The sequence below is a fragment of the Copidosoma floridanum genome, unplaced genomic scaffold (genome assembly GCF_036245765.1).
Source record: "Copidosoma floridanum isolate Cflo_tuat_1 unplaced genomic scaffold, Cflo_Japanese_pri ptg000001l, whole genome shotgun sequence".
NCBI lineage: Eukaryota > Metazoa > Arthropoda > Insecta > Hymenoptera > Encyrtidae > Copidosoma > Copidosoma floridanum.
The window spans coordinates 14,154,031-14,175,098 of NW_028321878.1; the positions used below are offsets into that span (position 1 = coordinate 14,154,031).

Below are 21,068 nucleotides of genomic sequence, written 5' to 3' on the forward strand. Positions count from 1 at the left end.
ATTTTTGCCTATTCGTACTCTGTTAGTAACTCCTTGACAAATCTATACTTGTTTAATTGTGGAAGCATATAGCAACCATCGGGACATTTTTAACCATCAGTAAGTGACTTTTACTACATGGTTTGCGTACAAAAAAAAAAAAAAAAAAAAAAAAAAAAAACATAACAACAGCAAGAATGAAGCTGAACGAAGGTAGCAGAGTAAGAGAAGCGAAAGTTGCTGCCCATAACTTTGAACTGTCGGAAAAAAAGCGAGGAGGCAGACTGCATTATGGGCAGCCGGCGCCGGCAAAGAGGATAGTCCCGAGATTCGTTTGCCAGGAATTTCGCTGCTCTTTCTTGCGCGCGTGGGCTGTAAAAGACAGAGAGATATCCTTGGCTGGCATTCAATAACGCGGAACGCCTCCCCTTTCTCTCGTCCCTCTCCTGCTCTAGTCCGGGACTTTGGACAAACGCTTGCACAAAAGGAAGAAAGAGGGAAAAAAGGGATCCCGAACAGAGGGACACGATATCGTTTGATCCTGTCCTCGGACGGTGGGCGGACTAATTATCGGCAGTTGGAGAGCAGCCGATGAACCCACCCGAGCTAATATACAGTCGATTCCGCGTAAACGATAATAATACCACGAAACGAAAGAGGACAATTTTCGGTCTCACTAAAAGTTTATGTGACACAATTATGGGGGTCCCTTCACTTGGAAATTATGCAAAAAAAATATTAGAAACTAATCGAATTAGGGTGAAATCAAACTCATAAACGTTGCCACAAGAAGAGCTTTCAAATGAGACTTGCAAAGTTGAGAGTATAATATCGATACAATGTGAGCAGTAGAAGAATTGACATTTTAAATTTCTTATTTTTTATAATACATTGTGCATGCACCTTATTGTGTACATGTAATTAAAAAATTTCAAGTGCTAAACAAGTAAAATTGAGCTAGTTTTACTCCACTGCTCATATTATATCACCGTGTATCTATTGATCAGAACATTCCCAAGCATCATTCGAAAACATAGTTGAACTTACTCAAAATCTTTTTTTACATTCATCTTGTCATATTTATAAGAAAGTGTAGTTGGAAGCCTTAATCGTTTATACCTTTAATATTTTTATTACCTAATAGGGTCTCCCCTGCATGCTTTGCGTACCAACCTTCAAACTTTGAAGGCACAAATTCTTTTTGTGCGATTTTTTGGAAAATTTTTTTTTTAGATCATATTTTTTACAGTATAACCTATAAATTTAAATTCTTCATACTTTTCGTTTCTTGGGAGCTTAAAATTATCCGTTCTAAACTAACTAGGCAATCAGTCCTAAATAATCCATCAAAAATACAATTATTTACAAAAGGAAATTTTAAAAAAAGTCCTCTCGTGCTGCTTATAGATTTGTTCAGCAATAGGGAGATAAATGTAAAAAAAAAAAATTGTAACAAATTGCTTGGACCAAGTTTGAAGAAAAAAACTTACAGTCAGAAAATGATTGGCCAAAAAGTTACTAATTTATTAAGTCTTATCAATTTCGATGAAAATTCGTAAAATGCCCAAATAATCTGATGTTACTGAAAGATTGTTTTTCCATTTTTATAAAATGTCTGAGTAAAATTCAAAGCAGGCCAAAATTCATTCACTCAGATATTTTCATTTATTTATCACTTCAACGAAACAAAAATTTTCATTATCTTATATTAAATATAAAATCTATCATCTTTTTGTATTCACTTACACATGTATACGCGCAGAGCTGAGGATTTTTCGATCCACTTTTCGTCACTGGGGACCACTCCCGGCGAAGATAAGGTTGAAAGGCGGGCGGACCGTCACTGTCCTAAACAAGCCCCTTAACACACTTTTCGCCGCTGCCGGCAATTCCCGCGTTTAATTGAATTGCTCGCTCTGCGGTTTCACGTCCGCGCTGAACCTCCACTACCTATACACGGTCCCTGTAGTCTCTATACCTACTACTGCTACTGAGCTTCCTTCCGACCCTTTTTTGTTAACTTCCTCTTGTTCTTTTCTGGCTTCCTTTTTCGGATTGCTTTGGGGCCACCAGGGAGGGATGTAGAAGTACCTATATGTATACACGTGTTGAAGAAAAAGACCGAAGGTTGGCAGAACTACTTACTGTAAGATATATTTCTATTTCCAATAGAAGTATATTAATTTGGTACAGAAAATTGGAAATTAACTGCATCAGAAATATATCAAGTTGGCTGTTATACAGTAGTTCGATTAATATTATTGTTCATATTATTATCATCATCAACAATTACAGTTATTTTTACGAATTTATTGATTTACTGCTATAATTACTACAATGACTTGTATATTTACAAATACATTTTGAAATTGATGTTGGATTTGTATCTCCGATAACTTACATAGTAAAAAATTTCGCAAGCCCTTAGTAAAAGCCTGAGGCTTATTGTAATTACGTGGCTAACTTATTATTGTTGAAAAAACAAAAATAGTTTATTTTTTTTATAAGAAATATTGATACGTGCGCATTTGTACAAATGTTAATGATAAAATACATCAATGTTAGCATTGAGGGCTGCTTTATAATACTGTGAAAGACGGTGCACTCACACCACCAAAGATCATTAAGCTTGTGAGACAAAACACTGTAGATGTTGACGGCACAATAACCAGGAATATTTTTATAGGACTGATCATAATGAAAATAAAACGTATAGAAAATCAAATTATGATTGTATAATTTTATTACACCTTACGTTTAAAATTGAAAAGTCAAATAGTTTCTTTGTGAGAGTGTAAATCCTTTTTTTACTTTATGAATTAATTTTTTATTTTTAAAATTCAGATTTTCCTTTGTATTTATGTTGTTTCCATGTATATACGTATAAATGAACTATTTTGGGAAATTATCTTTTAAATGCATAGTTAAATATTTTAAATTTAATGAATAAAACATTCAATACAAATATTCAAACTTTTTGAAACTGTTAAAACTTTTTTTTCTTTTTTTTTAATAACATGGTGTTATTGAAGTTACAGGGAAATTGGAATAAAACAACAACTGCGCCATCAATTTACAAAATTGTACGACGCAACGTCAATTTTTAATTTATTAAGAATAAAAATAAATACAAACATTGTTATTCCATGAATGGCAAATTGCATGAATTTATCTACCACGGAAGAAGAGAAACCTTGTTTTTTACGCAAATACGTATCAAACCGTAAGAATTAACGTCGTGCACTTTATCCACGGCAGTTATAGGTTGTATCGAGAGAGGAACAATATGAGGAAACAAAGAAAATCAAGTATTCCATTAAAATCACTATCGCATGTACTATAAGCTTGATGATAAAAATCGAAAGTCAGAGAAACAAAAAGCTTGATAAATCACCCTAATCTAGTCGAACAAAGGGGAAAAAAAAAACTTGAACCCTTCAATTTATCAAACCGCAAGACCGTAATTATTTTACAGCAGGAACTCGGGAGTCCGACTTTATGGCAATTTACTTCCCGGTGATGGGTGATTCCCGCGCTGATTGAGTGAATTCCGCGTGCCAAATGAAAGCCGGAAAAAATCGCACCATCCCGGGGAGAGAGCAGAAGCGAGCAGTAAGAGAGAGAAAAAGCAAGCCTGCAGCCACTCCCCAAAAGAGCCAAAAGGTAAAGAAGCGGAAGGGGGGGGGGGAGAACCGGAGGGCGAAAAGTGGAAAACAAAAGAGCTTTTAACGCGAAGTAATTTTTTGCCCGAGCTACAAACCCCCTCACCCAAAGCGAAACCTTTCCACGTCCCTGCAGTGTGCAGTACGTGCATGTATAGCTCACGCGAGCACCGAGATATTTCCTACCTCCTCCGCGCATTTCCCGCTCCCTCCCGTGCTTCGTCTTTGTCTTTGCAGCTGCGGCTTTTCCCCTATATATATATATCTACGTAGCTGTACCTCGGGGAACGAAAGACTCGCGTAATCGCGGCTACTAAGCGGTTGACATTTATTATCTTTAAAGCGGTGCGATGAGCGCTTGCACGGCTGCTGTGCGCGCGAGACTTGCGGGGATTCGTGTGTTGTATACATATATATACTTGGTAAGAGAAGGGTAAAAATCGATGAGAAACAGGGTTGGGGTAGAGGGGGTGAAGCGGATTTGAGAGGATCCAGGGCTAAGGGGGAGGAAAATGATTAGCGATGCTTAATGGCAAGCGGCCTTTACGGGGCTTGAGCCGGCTCGTATCAGCTTATAGTTGCTTCTGTAAACCTTCCTACTTTCCGGTTTTTCCTCCCTCTCTCTTGATGTACTCGCTTGTGAATATGCAAAGCACTGCTCCGTGTGTTATAAAATACTTAAGGATTTGGGTATACGCGTGTTGTTGGGGTGTGTCTGTTGTTCTTCCAGATTTTTGTTTTCTTGGTCCTTGAATTATTTCTCTAAAGACTCGCACGAAGATTTTCATTTAGCAACTCTCTTTTTTAAAACTCTTTTCTCTTGCATAATGCTGCTGTAAAATATCGTGTTAGTAGAGTATTTAAGTTTAAAAAATTCTATAAGAATTACATGCCATCTACACACTCATTAACATCTCAATAATTTAAAAAAACTCATTTTCGTTGACGGCACTAGTTAATTTAGTTGTTTGAGTGGTAAAAATTTCTGACTAGGAAATATTCTTACAACCATATACCTCCCTATTTGGTCGTTAAAATCAATCATTGGCCACAGTTTCTTTCAAATTTTATTTACGGTTATTTTTTAAAATCTTCTTTCGTTAGGCTCATTTCAATGTACTTGTGTTGAATCTACTTGTTGGTGTTGTCATAAGTCTTAGTATGCCTTTATACCTTTTATGTTTTTGTTTTCCAAAAGTGATTGTAAGTTTAGTAAACATGATTGTTGTGACATGGCCAAAAATATTTTTACTCAATTTACATTTCAAAAAATCGTTAAAAAAATTTTTCTGAAATTTCAACTCGTGATTAGTCATAAACTCATTAGGTACTGGTAAAATTTGTTAGCCAACTGAATCGTCAACTTATCGTTAGTAAAACAAAAATATGTTTTTTTTAAAGAAATTAATATTTTGAATCCATGAAAAAAGACACTTGGTAAATAGTTTATGGAGATACATTATTTTCTGTCAAGTTTATAAATTTTTTATAATACCAAAGTTTTTCATATTATTAATTTCATAATATCAGACTTGATAAATAATTCAAGGTGTAAGTAAAGAATTTTTTGAGCTTAAAAATAAGTACAGTAAACGATAATTGAAGTAAATATAAATAAAACATATAACGTCAATAATATAAAATACACAAAGCATGATCAAAAATCAAGGTAAAAATAAGTGAAGAGAAATTATACTAATGATAAAAAATTAATTAAAATTAAATAAAACTTATAATGAGTAGTTAATTCACGTAAACTTGGAAAATTCATTTTTTGCATAATTTTAACCCGAGAAAAAGGATAATTCAATATGCACTATATGATAAATAATTTTAAATTTTTTTCAGCGAATTGTTTTCCTTCCCTCAAGACAATAGTGTGGTACAATTTAACCACCACTTTGGGCACAGCATATCATAATGGACATGATATAGTTGTTCCCCTATATAATCTCTCTTTCTCACGTACTCCAATTTTGTCTCTTTGGCGTGCTACACCGTGTAAGGTACCACCTCTTCATAGTACCCGAAATGAACGCGTAGCTTTTATTAATTTATTAGCGGGATAACACGCGCGCCTCTCTCATTTCCGTGCTGTTAATGAGCCGGCCTGTACATTCTGTTGATTTATACCTCTTCTGCTTTTGACACATTCTCTCGAAGGATTGAGCATTGATTTGAAATTTTTCGTTAATTCAATATCTTATTTTTCAAACCTGAAAAAGGATTGTACGTTGGGCTTTGATGTAATCGTAGAACCACGACTGAAACGATAAGAGACCGATAAAATTATTTATCAATTGATCGTCTCATTGGAATAAAAACTATATTCTTTAAAATAATAATATTTTGTTTATTTTAAATTATAGATGAAACTGACTTTATTAGATAAAAAAATGTCTAAGTTATCTATTTTTCTTCAATTCGTTACGTTTTCTTACGAGCTACAAATGCAGTCTATTGTTACAACTATATACCTACAGCACCTCTTAAACACAAACAATTCATTTCTTTATTAAAAAATAAAAAATACATTTCACAACGATACAAAATGTTTGTGATGATAATTTTTTCTCTTCATTTTAAGTTGAAATTAAGAAAAAAGTGGCATTACAGTACACTAAAGCTTACCATCAGAAGAAACTGTATCAGCAAAATTAAAAACACTTGCTCATCAACCTGCAGCCCCTGAAAACTGCGATAATCAATTATATTCTCAAATCCACCAGTGAACCACGTATTAGTTTCAATATCTTTGAGCTGATATTTTTTCATACGAATTTTCATCACATCGATTAGTCACTGACGTAATAAGCACACGAGGGATGGGCTTATCAGCCCCACATAAGGCGCCACGCAAAAATTAGCACACACCAGCGCATTCAGATAGTCTCGTTGTTTCCTGATACTTGCTGAATTCCCGTTTCCGTGGTCTGCAGACCAGCGTGACTCCCCGTGCTCGTGTCGAGTAGTTGTTTACCCTCTGCCGAAGGGAGGCAGGGAAAGTGTAAGTATGTGTACGCGTCCTATCTCTTTCCGCGAGAGCTGCTCTGCAACCCCCTATCGAGCTTAGCACTCAGCCCTTCTTGGCACGTCGGAGATATGCACACACACACACACAGTATCTATAGGAGAGAACCGTTCAGCCGCAAGCAGATCAGCCTGACCGCGAGAAAGGTGTATTCGTGTATATATATATATGTACGTGTATCCGGCTCACAGCTTGATTATAAAAGCCGTATAATATCTGGCGCGAGCTCGCACCCTCCCGGACAAACTACCGACTGCGCGGTGTAGACCTTTGTCCTTATAACTCTCGATCCTATTCTATACCAACCCTTGTATACTCGGTCTATGTTTACCTATCGTCCTATACAACTTTATATGAAGGTAGGAGCTTATATATCCGGGATCAATTGTTATGAAATTGTGTGTGTTTTTATATTTACTCAGTATACAAACTTTTGACAAGTGCTCATATATACATAATATGCCGTAAACGATAATCCATGCTCGAAAAACTTTGGTATACTGTAATCAAAAATACGTTTTGTCTTTTTCTGCCGAGTTTTAAGTGTATCCCCCCTTTAATTAAAACCAGTCACATCATCACAATGAGGTTTGAAGATGTATACTTTTTTCAAAACATGATTTTAATCGTAATACGGTAATTATCTGTGATCAAAGAATCATAAGTGCATGATAACTTACATAAACAATAAATAAAAAAATGAGCTCAACTGGAACAAACTTTTAATAGAATGAAAGAAGAGTACTGCGTGTGCTTGTAAACGTCACACATGGAGCAAAACATAGTGGTGTGTAAAATGTAAAATGAAACGGAGTAAACTGGGCGTAGCTACTCTTAATAAACGTATACCTTCACTTTCATTATTGCCAATCAAAAGATCAAAGTCGAATAAAATTTTACATATGCCAACTGTATACACCATAAAAGTGCGAGTTTGATACACGTGATTTGCTCCATTCTGCATGGAAATACTTTGAATTACGACTCCGAGTGGAGAGGTGTCACGCCGATGTTTCACCTCACCTTCGATTGGCCAGTAAGTCGAGTCTTCCATACAGTGGCTTACAATTATGATGCGCTCGCCCCCCGCACCCAAACTCAGCTAATCCCTTAACTATGGTGAATACGAAAACTTGAATGGTGAGAGCTTATCCTTTAGGCCCGATGAGTGCCTGTTTCCGGCCACCAACTGTGGAACACGAATATCCAAGCCGAACAATATAACTAACAAATACATGCTCAGTTACGTAACAACCAAAAAAAGAAAAAAAAAAAAAAAAAAAAAAAAAAAAAAAAAAAAAAAAAGGAATTGTACTCTTACGATGAAAAGGAAACTTACGTAAAACATGAAAAAAATTGCTTACAGCGTAGAGGTGATTCTACGTATCTAAACAAAAATTATGTAGTTACACTTTAAACAATATTTAAAAAAAGACTCCGTCTTTTTAGTATACCCTAGATTATTCCAAGTTCTACAACCTATCCAAGCGTTAGTAGTTTTACTCTGTTGGAAAGTCAATGGATATTCGAAAGCATGAGACGAATAGCGGGAGACTCGATAAAAGAAAGGATAATAAAAATCGCGTTTTCTCATGGCATACCCTTTCAGTTACAACCAATCATTCCTCCATCCAGTGGCCGACATCGGTAAAGGATGCGCTGATACTACACATTTGCTAGAAAACATCAGATCGTTAATCAGTGAATGAAATGTAGGATTCACGTACGCGTATGTACATCACAAAATTATTGTTTATTCCCATGGGTCGGTCAACGCGTGCCCGGCACGTAGACTATCACGTACGTTGTATTAATATTAAGAAGATCCCTCGCTCCGAGCCGAGCTGTAGAGCGGAGAGGACGGTAAGCCAACGCTTATCGATATAAGGGATGAGCGCCTCCCCCTTTTTCCCCCCTGCTCATCCTCTTTGTAGCGATCAATGTTCGTCGCAAGAAGAGCTCAGAGGCCACTTGGGCTGAATTGCGTCTTGTTATTTTAAAGCCCGAGCCATCGAGGAGGAGAGGAAAAAAAAAAAATAGCCGTTCGATTGCCTCGACGACTTTTGTACGTACACGCATGGGAACTGTTCTCTCCCACCTCCTCCCCGAGTGATATGAGGAAGAGAGTGCTTTCATTGAGAAACGCAAAAATGAATGGGGACGATGTACGTATACGTATACACGGGAGTGGGTGCCAGTCCGACTTTTTTTTTTTTCTTGGCACCCTCTGCCCTCGTCGTCGCGAAGAGATTTTTAATTGCACCGATGGGCAGCTCCGAGCGTATGCCGGCTCTCACTTTACTTTGCAAATTCAACGGCCAGGCGCTTGTTTTGCATAATTGGATTTTAAATCTGATTTAACGCCGGTGGTCTTTATAAGAGCAGTCGTTTCCCAAAGGCTCGAGACACTGGCTTCGGAGTTTTTTTTCCTTTCTTTCTTTCTTCCGATAAAAAAAAGGGACAACGACCTTCCCCCCCTTTTTAGGGAGATGGGGAAATGATGAGTTGCCGATCGCCCGTATTATGCATACACCGCTTATACCTAACGTTACTCGTAATATTGCCACTCTAATTTCCAAGTAATTAGATTTTCTCAAGAATATTATACTGCGTTGTTCCTTCCTCTGGTCGACAGTGCGGGACCTCCATATTTTATTCCAGCGTTTGCTCGTGAGATCTCTCGCGATTTCTCACCCCCCCCCCCACTCCCTTTACCTTCGATATCTGCTCGGCATCTGTATATACGCTCATTCAGGTCTCAAACTCTCGAGTTTCTATATATATGTACATCGCCATCTCCATGCTCCCTTTACTGCCTGACATTTTCCATCTACGGTTATTTCCTCCCTTTTTTCTTGCCCCCTGCCTCGTTTCTCACCACTCCCCCCGACAACGACGAGAAAAATGGAAAATAGTCAGAGCCCGCTACGGGCCGCTCGTGGGTATTAATCGCGGAATTTTTCTATTTCAGATTTCCCCCCCGCAAAATCCGATTTTATATCTCCAAAGTCCTTTTTCTCTTTTCTCCCTGCGCCCTTGGATCCGTCCGGGTGAGGATAACGGAGCTTGATTGCAGATATCATGTTGAGGATGGAAGTTTTTATCATACTTTTAAGGGGGATGTTACGCTTCAGAAGTGTTGGGCGCAGCGGGGGTTGCAAGCGTTACTGGTGGCGATGAAATTTTACGACTTCACATTGGAAAAAACTAGAAAATAACGGAAGCAATGGAGAAAAAAAAGCACCCCTCACGGTAAAGAAAAATTTCAACAGGTTTTTTTTTCTTTCTTGTTTGTAAAGCGAACGCCTTTTCCCTCACGACATACCAAAAAATGTCCTTGGAAATTACGAGAGAAATCCTTGGTGCAATTTATTTAATTCCCTAAAAAATATTGACCTTGCACGAATCATTAAACAGCAACCACAAGAGCCCGGTGTCATTAGCATAAAACTTTCGCGAGTCTCCGCATACAGAGACGACTCGTCGAAGCCGCTGAACTTTCACCCTCCACCAAATTATCCATTCCGCCCTTAATTTGCACACACGCACGTGTCTAACCTCCCCCACCCCCAGTGACTTATATATATATATACGAGGCTCCAGAAACCTGCCTCTCTTTCACTGTAACTGATGATAACGCCCTTCACCCTTTGCTTTCCTAAGAAATCGTCGGCAAGAGACACACGTATATATACATCTGTAACGAGGAGTACACGCAAAGACAGAGCAGAGCAGCTTCGTTAACCGTGCAAACACTCGACCCCCATCTCCCCGCTGTCGGCGTCTCGCGCGCGCGCTACACAAAAGAGCTCGGATGCGTATCTCGGCCGTGAGACGAGGTCGCGAACCTAAGACGTAGCACTGGAGGATATATACATATATTATCAAGATGGGGATGAGCCCCAGCCCACCCACGTGCTGAGGTAAAAACGAGACTGCACGGCAAAGAGGGCGAGGGAGAGAAAATTGTTATGGCTCTCTCAGCGTGTACTGCGCGCTCCAACCTTCCTTCCTTCCTTCCTTGGAACCTCATTTTTTCACCCACCTCCCATCGTTACCTGCATTTTCTTTTTTGTTTTCTCCCGATCGCACGTCCCTTTTTATTTGACAAACAGCGTCTTACTTTTCTAGCTTCTTTTTATCTCGTTGGGTACCTATGAAATACGATGCGCAACCGAGCGCTAGCGAGTTCAGCAGCGTAAATACGTGAAAGAGGGGGATGGGGGTTATAAAAGATTCTTCAAATTAGGGACGCTCCAGGGAGCCTTTTGCGTCACTTCCCCGTCCCCCTTTTATCGCTATATCTCTCTCTCTCTCTGCTCCACAAAAACGCGTCGAGCTGCTGTGTCTCTAGTGTGCGATGCGTTAACGCGAATGATGAAAACTTTGTTTGCACGGCTTAATATTTCACGGGGTAACTCTAGCTAGAGACTATACAGGTATAATGATCAAGTGTACAATCTTTTGTGGCTCAAACTCGTTTGATCCCTTCGATTTACGATGCATTATCCACACTCTGTACATGTTTTTGATGGGTTATAATGGTTGTATATCACTTTGGGTTTCGAGAATCATAACATCAAAAATTACAATTTCGTTAACTTGGATTAGATGATCGACGTCGCAAGTTGCAGGCGATGAAAATAAAATTATATCGATTACTAATAGTACTCGCCTCGATTATACGTTTATGAGCTCTAAATCACCGACTCAGGGCGCACAATGGCCTAATCTGCTTTTTTGTGTAACTTACATAATACGTTTCTGTGGATTTCTTTGTATGCGCATTAGTCTATAAACAAGGCTGTACAACATTTCAATCATCATACGATTAAAGTATCAATACGTACCTTATTCCTATTTACATATGATAGTGCCTCTGCTGTACCTGTAATCACTCGTAATCCGAGCAGCCACGTGAGCTTTATGTTATAGTTTAATAGCAATACCCAACCAACTAAGTATATATTTGATATCATTGAAACGCAAGATTACCGTCGACCAATCCTCTTTGAACCTCAAAGCCATTTGTATTAGTGCTGCATTGAGATGTTTATCTGATCTAAACATTTTTATACTTCATTTGAAGTGCTTTTGAAAAAAATACGTTTAGCAACTTCTCAAAAAGCTTGTATCATAAGTTTAAAAATTTTTGAGACCGACATTTACCGATCCATCTTACTTGAGAAATCATGCTATTATGTGCCACAAAAGTCAGCTAATTAAATCTCAGGTCTATAGTATATTTGCGGACATTTTTATTTCGTATGACTCATTTTTCCCAGATAAGAAACTGATTGAGGTTTATTTTCATTAGAACGAGTAGAAAATACCTTAAACATGACATTTATGAAAGTATTTTAAAATATGATGCAATAAAATACCTCCAAAATCACCGTGTATAAAAAATGTACTTTGATTCAAATTTTTTGTCATTATCTTCATTAAAAAATTGATACATTCAGTATTAAAAATTTATTCGTCTTCATTACATTGTACAATTACACCCTTACAAATTTTTTGAACTATAAAAATCAAATACATATCGCAAACAGATAAATTTAACATTAAAACATGAGAAGATTGGAATTTTGTTGGAGATGAAGACAAAATGATGAGCTACTATAGTTTTCAATACTGTCATCTTTATAAACAATTATTTTTATGTTTATCTTAAACTCATATGCTTTCAAAGCAAATACTAAGATTTGTTATTTAATTTATTCATCCTTTCTTGTGCTCTACCATCATATTAAGGTATACTATTATATAAATTACAAACTATGAATAATAAATTACAGAACACAGTTATTGAGTTTAAAAAGAACACCCATTAAAATGGTTTGGTCATAGATCAACAAAATTTTTCCTACAGGTAGGCTGTATTCATAGCCAAATAATGTGAAACTTCATTTTTTAGGAAAAAATAAATTTGTAATGACTGAATTTTGACAAAAAAATCATTAAATAATTACTTACTATAGCCGTACAAAAAGTAACAAATAATCACAACTAAATTAATTCAACTATTTTTACTATAAAAGAAGTACCTGGGCGAAAAATCCAATTGCTATTGATATAATATCTACTCGTGCATACTTACATGGTAGGAAACATAATATTGCCCTCGATTAGAAAGAAACCATGCACCTTCTCAAAAGACAAAACAATATATCGAGAATTGGCTTCCTCTACAACTATCTGCCTGCGACCAAATGAACGACGATTCGACAATATAGATCACCCTATGCATGCACACGTCGTACACGTATGTATATGTATCGCGCTCTAATCGGCTTGTTATTGCCCAGTTTCGAGTCTGGCTTTGCCAAATTAGTCCGTCAAGCGAAAATAAGTCCACGCACACGTTCGGCACAGGCAGCAAATACAATGGCAATCGATGAATTTTGAATAGCACGCAGGCTTGGCGGCAATTGTCAGCTTTGAAAAATCAACTCGGATCAAGAGCGACCCCGAGGTGAGTGAGGGGGGGGGGACAAAGCTGCGGCTTTTCTGGCGCTGCGGTAAAAGCCCCGGCTAATTACTCCGCGTCACACCTCTGCTTCTCCATACGTTTGCGGAATATCACGTGATTGTTCGCTCGCTTCGTGAGCCGGATTTCCCGGCTTGGTTTTCCCATGCGATAGGGAGGAAAAAAAAAACGGGGTTTGAGGTATGAACGTGACAAGTGCTCCTGAATAATCTACGATTGATGCAAAAATTAATTTATCCTGCCATTTTTGTTATTACCGCGTTTTTTTTGGTTGTTTTTGGCGTTATTGTAATTGTATAAGTAGTAAACATTTTTACTCATACAACAAAAAAGAACTAATAATAATGTGTGTCAAATAAATGTATGCAATATAAATAAGAACTAAACAGAGATGCGGTGTAAAGGCTTGGAAAAATATAAAATAAAGAAATCTGAAGTATGCCGGATAAAAAGATGTACTCAATTACAAACACAATAACTTACAGGCAAAGTCTGAGTGGCTAATATCCCAAGTTTTACCAACAAAAAGTCAGAGACTAGCATAAAAAAAAAGTTAAATGTAAAAACAATTTAAAAAATGAGAGGTGCAGAATATAGATTTAAAGATCCCCAAACAGAAATATCAAAAGTTTAAATTATAAAATATAATCAAAGTAGAAGTTCAGGAAAAAGCTCAAGTAAAGAGGAAGAGAAAAAGAGACTGAAGATGCCTAAAATCAAGCAACAAAAGTGGGGATATTTATATTTGTTGCAAAAGCTTCTAAAGATTGCAAAAAAAAGTTTCACAAGTACCACAAAACAAACGTGAGTGTAAATCAAGAGGAAAAGAAATATAGAGACGTAAAAACATATTGATAACGTGACCTATACACTACTACAGTAACATAGATAACAATATAATCAAAGACACAAATGGGAAAACAAAAGCTAAAAACATAAATAAAGAGATAAAGTATTTCAGCCACGTAAAATCAGTCATAAATTGACGTAGTTACTGCCAAAAAGAGAGACTGAAATATGGCGAGACATTACGGCTTAGACGAGGGCTTATACACACACAAAGAAGGGAGACTAAAGTAGTTTTCAACTTTGACATGCAAAAACCATAAAATTCGGATCCACCTTGTAAATCACTTAGGAGTTTATCTACTTCATTACTAACTGCATTGCAATGATTAATTTAATAGAGGTTAGCGTAAAGCCCTACTAACAAATTTGCTTCGAGTGAGTGAAAAAAATATTAGTCATCACAGTTTATTAACACTCGACCCCGCATACAAAAAATTTATCAAGTACAATCAGCAACCAGCTTTCTATCAGTTTTTCTTATCACAGAAAACTTTAACTACAGGTATAACGCATTGGAACCAAGTAAAGAGTCAGTAAAACTATACTGGACTGCTTTTGACCATTTGCTGCGTATAGCCTAAAAAACTATAGGTTCTTTGCTCTGTACCTGATATAAATGTCCACATGCCATTCGGACTGCCATACAAGAGCTATACCAATGAGAAGCCCTCTAATCGGGGATATTCGAGCTGTGATCCCATCCACATCCCAAGATCCTGCAGGTGTCCTCGATCGATCGTCAGCTACATACATCGGAACATTCGTTGTCGAAGCAAGAACGAAAGGAAGGAAGGAAAAAAAAAAAAAAAAAAAACCAAGCGTGAGTTTCGCAAGTGAGTGACACGCAAGAAGCTGCGCGAGAAAGCTCGTTTGTTGCGCTAGGCAACTGAACCGAGAATGTGTAGGGAAATAGCTAGTATAGGTAATAGCAGGTGTAGTGGCAGAGCTCGCGAGGATTGCGTGTCAAGAGCCGCCCCGGGAGAGACAGAAAGAGAGTGCGACACATACGCATCCATGTACGTATATACATGTACGCCGTACACCTCGTCTCGTCTCCGCTCGATTGGCAGTCGATCGCTTTTTTGTCCGAAATTCAATTTCCACACCGATCAGCGCCCTCCCACCCACTTTTCCACCTGTCTGTGCCTTTGCATACGCTCCCGCCGACGCTTGTTTCGAGTTCGGTTAACGACGCTCCTTTTTTACTCCCCTTTCTTCTCTATCTCTCTCTCTCTCTTTCTCCTCGACATCAATTCCAGCTGCGTAAAATTGCAAATCTACGGCCACATGTACGCATGTGTGCGTCGCTCGCTGATTGAGCTTGTCTCCGTTTTTCGAAATTTTCAAATCTGATTAACCCGTGAGCGTTAACGTGTTGTATCGATCGTCACATTTTAATTGAATTTTGGCCTTTTATGGATACTTGCGTCCTGCGCGTGGGCTTTTTTTTCTACATTGGTCGTTAGGTAGGGAGTTTTGGCGATTACTTCATTATTCGAGTGTATACATAGGTGTCTGCATTGCTATAAAGATAATGCAAATTGAAAAATTATGATTAATAATGTAGAATTAATTCGCTCAACATTACATACTTATAGCTCTAAGATATCTAATTTTTTATATATGTATATGATGGAAAGAGTACAAGTTTAATCATAGCTTTCATAATTTTATGCTGACAATCATGTTGTACACTTGCTTTATTGTACAGAAATACGAGTACATCCTTTCAGTTTAACATTTTTTTTCTTCAAAACTTTACTTTCATAGAAAACGACAGTCAATTGTATGTGTTTTTATTTTATTTTATTTTTTTAAATCGAAATTTCTAGATTTTGTAATCTTTCAATAGTTTCGAAATTCATAATTTATGCCAAGGCCAACATAAATTCTGACAAGTAAATAAAAAACAGTACTGTATATAAAATTGAAAAAGTGTTTTATCTGACTTTTGTAAAAATTAGTGTTTTTCTACTTTGTCATGTTATTAGTTTAAAAATTTTCAAAGGTAATAGTTTTTGCCTGAAATGCCCAAAGTGTTGTGTTTTCTCTGGATTAAACCCACGCTTTTCGCAGTGTCAGTTTCGTCCGAACAATCGAAGTTTGAAACATCCAGGCACCTTTGCCAATTCCAGCCTTCAATCGAATTCCCGCGCGAGAAATTCGCCGACGAAAGTAGGCCAACTTAAAAAAAAAAAAAAAAAATTTCCCCATCGCGCGGACGCAGCCGCGTGGTAATTCGTCCTCATTAATCACGCTATCGCGTGAAAAGTGCTTTTCAACCAGGCTAAGGAAAAAAAAAAAGAAAACACCTCCCAAGCTTCTCCTGTCCGCACAGAAATTAGCTTCGTACTTTGGAAACTCCAACCCCTGGAAAACCGTGCCCGATGGCGCAACAAAAATGACCTCGGCAAACTCGCCGTTGTATTGTCCTACGGGCCGTAATTTATTTCGCAACTTTTCCAATCTCGGATCCCGCGAGCAGCGACGGCGGCTGGGACCAGAAAAGGATCAACGCCAAGACGTGCCGGCAAATGACTGTCGTCGCGGCGGTACCGTAATATCAATATTCAGCGCGTGCACATGTATAGGAAGTGCGCGCAAGATCTCACCTATATCGTGAAATCGGCCTCTGTAATTACCTCCAATCCACACCGATACATGTGTTTAAATACTCGGAGTTCATTTCCTCCGAGTGGCAAAGTTACTCCTCTACGAGGCCATTGGAGTTATGTGATGGACTATGGTAACGACTGAGCGAGTGACGATGCGGAAACACGAGGTCATGGCAGAGGGTTGTACTTCTATTTGGCGCGTTTATCTGTCTTCGGCGAGGGTATTAAAGGACACGCTTCGCGGGGTAAAGAGAACAGTCTTCAGTAGGATGTTTAAATAATAGGCATTTGGCTTCGCTTCCGTAAGATTATTGATGCTTTGGACTTGAAATATTTTGGGTTTGGATCTAAAAAAAACACGTTATAATAAATATCGAGGAAGCTATAATATTATGACAAATCTTTACTTAATATGGTGGTAATTTTCTATAAAGTTGATACTTGGAGTCATGGTGCAGTGTAAGAATTTTAAATTACCGATTTCATAAGAAATAGCTTAGACATTCGATTAAACCTGAAAAGTTGTGAAAAATTTCGTCTCAAAATAAAAGTATGGAAAATCATATACAAAAAAAAATTTTTGAAAAACGGTACAGCTACATGATTTAAAAGATTACCTAAGTGTTGACACGTGATTCCGAACTTTTACATTTTTAGAAGGACATGGGCGATTACAGTAAAATCTTCACTTATAATAAATGACAAAGTTTACAAAGTGTTACCCAAGCTTGATGAGACTTACGTTGAAGATCGATAATTGGACCTTAAAAAATACAGTTTATTTCATAAATGTTTTCCATATGGAATAAAAAAATGATTCTAGGTGTCAGTGTCATGAAGTTTCTCTCAAGTTTTTGAGGAAAAAATTTCAAATTTTTATTCATCTTTGAAAACGGCTTAAAACAAACCAACTTAGTATGAACGAAACGCCATAGTTTATAATTAAAGAATTAGTATTTCAACAGTAGCAGTATCAATATTATATCAAAACTTTGATTGTTCAAGAAACTTTTCGTAACATAAATGATGGAATAGTTAGGTCTCAAATAAGTTCCAACAACTTGCCCCTTCCGAAATCCAGGAAAAGTACCATTCTCGTAATATAGTTACAAGTTTTATCACTCATTAGATTATTCATTTGCCCTTGTACTTACTATTTTATTAAAACACCGAAAAGTATAATTTGTTTGTTTGATCTTCTAAAGATGCACTTCTTTAGGGAACCTTTTTTGATTCCAGGACGCATCAGCCAAATCCACGTAAAGGTGCATTCCAGTGCCAATCTATTTTAGGTAAGTCGATTTGTTTGATTTTATTTCAATGTTATTTACATGCTCTATATTTATGTTATTTACATAAATCTAAGTGTAGGTGCACGTGTTCGAAATCAATACGATTCTTTAACATACTTGCAACCATAGCTCTCGCGTGATGGTCTGACGAGGATGTCATATAATTCTTCAGGGCGAAAGTGATGAATCTCGACGAATGAAAACCATCTGGTATAAAAAAATGAGGATGGGGATGGAAAAGTTGAATGTAACAAAAAAAGAAACAATATGACCAAAAATTTGTTTGAGGGAGGAAAAAATAACAAAATCCAAGATAAAAAAAATATACAAAAAATAAAAGAGCAACAAAACTCGAGAGGAAACGGGTAATTATTTTTCCAGGACGATTAGCGAAGAAGCTTTCCTGCACAACTAGTGCGCAGTCACGGTTCCTTACGACTTCCAGGGAATAACAGATGAAGCGCGGTGGTGCATTTTCCATACCCCTCCTATCTCTATCTCTCTCTCTGAGCATTTTCTTTTCTGGAAAAAAGCGTCATTCTTCACAAAACAGAGTAGTGGTAACAGCTCGTTGTGTCGTAAAAAAAGGGAGAAAAAATCCATGCAAGAGCACACAGCTGTCCGTGGCAAATGGCTGGGCAGCAGGCACGGGGGGACTATCCGTCAAACAGGCCGGGAAACTTTGTCAGCAATTTTTTTGTAACTCGCCTGTTTCGCGTATGAAAATCTATATTTCAGCCACCAGCAAGGCGCCTTGTCCACGTTATGCACAGTTTCGTCTTTCTTTTTCTTCTTGATAGCCGTGCAAGTGTCTGTGTGGAAAATATGTACCCCGTCTCATGCGTGTCACGCTGTATATCTTTTCGATTTTCGTATTTATTTGTCAGTTTATTTTTTTTTTTTTTCGTAATGATTATTTCCTTTTTTTTCTAAATTTTCTTTACAGTGAGTAAATATTTATGAAAAGAACACATTTATTATTCAGAAATAAATTTTTTTTTTTCATTGTAATATAATAATTTCACACTTCAAGTTCAGAGTTAGATATTGTTTATACTGACAGCATATACATGCTACTTTAAAAAATGTTGTATGAATTTATCATTTTACTTTTGATGGCTTTAAAAACATACGTACATTATTTTTGCTAGTCAAGAATAACGTAGGTACAAGGCAAAGTACAAGGCACAAGACGGACAGACTATGAGAATACGTTAGAGCTGTAGAAATGTCAGACACTTACGAGGGGCACAATCATAATACGTTCTATTGTTTATACTTCTCACTCACTGACTCACTATTGTATGGCATGTTATGGCGCCAGCTTTTGGTTTTCTGGGTTACTAATAATTCATGCATGGAAGTAAAAAAAATCCATCCAATTTTTTATACAGCTAAAAATTTTTGCAGACGATAAACCCAAGCTAGAGTAAGCAACATCAGCACTTTAACTTTGATTCTTATACAATAGAAGTTTTAGGTGTGTGTATGCAAATGATTTATTTCATATAAATACTGAAATCTAAGATTTTTAAAATTTAGTTTCTGCAGAGCACTGCTGATTACCAAGACGATTGGCATTTTAAAAACATTTATGATTACATTTTAAATTAAAGTTATAAGTTGTATTGTATGGTAGGGTACATTACTCATCTAGAGAGGATATAATAAACAATTCCATAGATGACAGGCATTTGATACCCAAGATAAAGCCGAGAGTAACAAAAATGTGATCTGAAGCTTACTTTATTTCTTCCTGAGGGTTGTATATGTTTCTTAATCGATCCTGCACCAAGATCGTATGATATTGTTACTCCTTTTAGCAAAGTATGGTATGTAAAAACTTTTTTTTTCCGGATAAAAAAAGTGTTTCAATGCATTTTCTTATTTTTTAGAACGTTTTTATGCAAGCAGAGCACAAATTATTTTTGCAGTCTAACTTGATATTTTTTTTTATCGTCTATAAAATTTGAAAAACTTGATTGTCAAAAAGCCTAATGATGTAGATGTACATTAGACAAACGCATCAAGCCAGATAAGTAGAGTATGAATTGTTACAAATAATAAACAGCAAACAAGTGAAAAAGTGAGAAATTAGTGGAAATGGTTCAATCGTTTTTTTTTGTTTTTTCAAAGTTTCGAAAGCAGGTTAAACTCAATTGTATTTACTCCCTGATATTAAGGAAAAAAAAAGTCTGAAAATCAATTGCAAAAAGAGCGGGCACAGTTGCTTCTGCAGTAGGTACTCGGGTTGAATCGAGACAGTTGCAATCCGTCGGTCACGAGCGGTCCAAGGGCAGGTCCTGGCGTTAAAGGGAACACGATCGATCCTCGGTAGGGGAGGATGGGAAATGATGTCAAATTTTCGATCGTTTAAACAAAGGGGTTTTGATTAGTGAGATGGTAAGAGCAACAACAACAACAACATTTGGGAGATACCGCTTGATCAAACGTTAGTGAGAAAACCCCGTAATGATATTTAAACACCTGCGAACTCCCGAAGAAATAGATTACAATCGCCTTGCGATACACGTGTCTTTGTCCGATTTACGACCCTGGGAACGAGGGAAGAGATAGAGAGATAACGCTGGTACGTATACGGTAACAAAGCCACTTTACTACTACATTTTACTACTACTACTACTACAACGCCAGGCCCACTTTCCCTACAGGAGGACACGTGCAAGCGCCCAGACTGAAAAGTCCCTGAGAAGCGTCGGCCCACTCTCGAGTAGCTGCAACGTTTCTTCTCTTATATACTAACCAAGCTATATTTTCGCCGCATGCAGGAAGCACTTTGACCGCTCGTAACGAAGCGAAAGTTAATCGTAATATCGATAAATAGGCTTTGATCGATTACTGATTTTTTTTCTGACAATTAACTCTATTTAGCAGTGGATAATGAATAACAGATTTTAATGGAAAAATGATTTTGCGCTTATTTGCCGTATAAGCGTGACTGGATGCCACCACACGGCTGCAGTTGCAACTATAGTAACGGCAGGTACCTACTATTAACACAATTTTTTCATTGATCATTGCTGTCGTCAAATGTTAATTCTTGTTTAGTTAGAATTTTAACAAAAATTTTAGATAAATTATTGAAAAAGTAAAAAAATTACACTGCTACTAGAAGATTGAATAGAA

The 21,068-nt window shown here is 37.2% G+C and overlaps 1 protein-coding gene across 1 annotated transcript in view; it reads left to right on the forward strand.

Moving 5' to 3' along the window:
* LOC106640587 (protein turtle) overlaps positions 1–21,068 on the forward strand; it is a 285,202-nt gene that overhangs the window by 125,513 nt on the left and 138,621 nt on the right. The window contains exon 3 of the mRNA XM_089594743.1: positions 17,869–17,921. The gene's annotated coding sequence lies outside the window, so the exon portion shown is untranslated. The remainder of the gene's footprint in view (positions 1–17,868; positions 17,922–21,068) is intronic.